The sequence below is a fragment of the Tupaia chinensis genome, unplaced genomic scaffold (genome assembly GCF_000334495.1).
Source record: "Tupaia chinensis unplaced genomic scaffold, TupChi_1.0 Scaffold000081_1, whole genome shotgun sequence".
Taxonomy (NCBI): Eukaryota; Metazoa; Chordata; class Mammalia; order Scandentia; family Tupaiidae; genus Tupaia; species Tupaia belangeri.
This window is the reverse complement of record NW_006159542.1, coordinates 2,222,617-2,224,460: the sequence shown is the minus strand read 5'-3', so window position 1 is coordinate 2,224,460 and position 1,844 is coordinate 2,222,617.

The window sequence follows — 1,844 nt, the reverse complement described above, 5'->3', positions numbered from 1 at the left end:
GAAAGCGAGAAATCACCCCCCAGGGGGGATGGTCACGCCGCAATCCCTTCTCCTCCATTCTCCTCTCGGGATCTTGGGCACGCACGCACACGCACCCGGCGTGAGTTTTTTAAGCCACCAGGTCCGGGACACGAACCGCGGTCGACTATGTGGGAGTCCAGCGACATAGCCATTACGCTAACTGCTGGTTCCCATGGTGTATTTTGTTAAAGCACATTGCTGGACTTGGTTTAATGATATTAAATGTAGAATTAATAATTTTTTTATTCCTTATGAGATTGACTTATTTTGTTTGCCATGTCTTTGTCTGATATTGGTATCAATGTTTTATTAGCTCAAGAAAGGATTAGGGTGCTTTTCTTCTCTTTTCCTTCTTTTTCTTTTTTGCAGCCAGTTGCATAAAGGTTATCCGTTTATTAGCATTGGGTAAATCTTGCTCACTACAACTTTGACCTTTTTAAACCTAGGTAGATTTAGAAATTAGAGTTCAAATTGTTTAATAATTTTTTAAAAAAATTATTTTATTCAACTTTTATTTATTTATTTTTAATTTGACCAGCGAGGGACAGAGTGAGAGAGTGAGAGAAGGAAAGCGAGAGAGCAAGCCATCAGGTCCAGGACTTGAACCACGGTTGTCCACATGGGAGTCCAGTCACCATGTCACCTGCCAGCCCCTGTTTAATGATTTTAAATGCATTCAGGTTCTTTATTTTTTTCAATCAGTATTTTTTTTTTTGTAATTCACTTCTTATTATACACGATATCAACTATTGTAAAATGCTCACTTTTTTTTTTTGGTAGAGGTTTTTGCCTTAGGGCATGTGTGCTCGCCAAAGAGAATGAGAGAAATAGAAACAGTGAGTGGAAAAATGAGAAATCACTCCCCAGGGGGAACGACCAGGCCACAATCCCTTTTTCTCCATTCTTCTCCCAGGATTTTGGGCAGGTGTGCGCGCATACACACACACACACACACACACACACACACACACACATTTTCCTGGTATGAGTTTCACGCTGCCGAGTCCAGGACTCAAACTGTGGTCAGCCATGTGGGAGTCCAATGATGGGATCACTACACCACTTGGTAGCCCCCACCATATTCTTGGTATTTAAAAACATTATTAAAACTGTAATTAGAATCTCCACATTCATAGTCTTATTTCTTATTGCCAGTTTTACCAGAATTTACCTATTTTTCTATTACTTTATAGACTTAGCTGTTTGCCTTTTTGGCCATTTCCACAATTTCTTGGTGGCCAGATCTACTTTTAGCTTCATATATATATGTTTATATATATATATATATGTTTATATATATATGCTTGTATATACATGTTTGTGTATATATATACACATACACACACAAACACACACATACACACACACATATATATACACATATGCATATATATGTAAAATATACATAGCAGATACACACACACACACACTTTTAGCTATATAAATATATATATTTTTTCTTTTTCATTTCTTCCCCTATCCCCCAACTCCGTTTAGGCCTTCCCTTTTCCCCTTGGCTGAGAGAGACTGCAGAAAAGGATGTGCTGGTCCGTAATCTACTTTCCTCATTATCCAGATTATTTGTGCACATCTATGTGATAAGGAAAGGAGAGCACCCAGTCCCTCTGTTTGGGGTTCTCAGTGCAGTCTAGTCCTTATCCAAGGCTGCCGCACACACATCCCAACTCCTACTCCCCATTTCCAAAATCACGTTATACCACTTCTACCCTGAAAAGTAGAAAAGCAGCCCAGTTTTTTTTTTTTTTTTTTTTTTTTTTTTTTTTTTTTTTTTTTTAAAAACTGGGGGCCCCCCCCACTCTTTT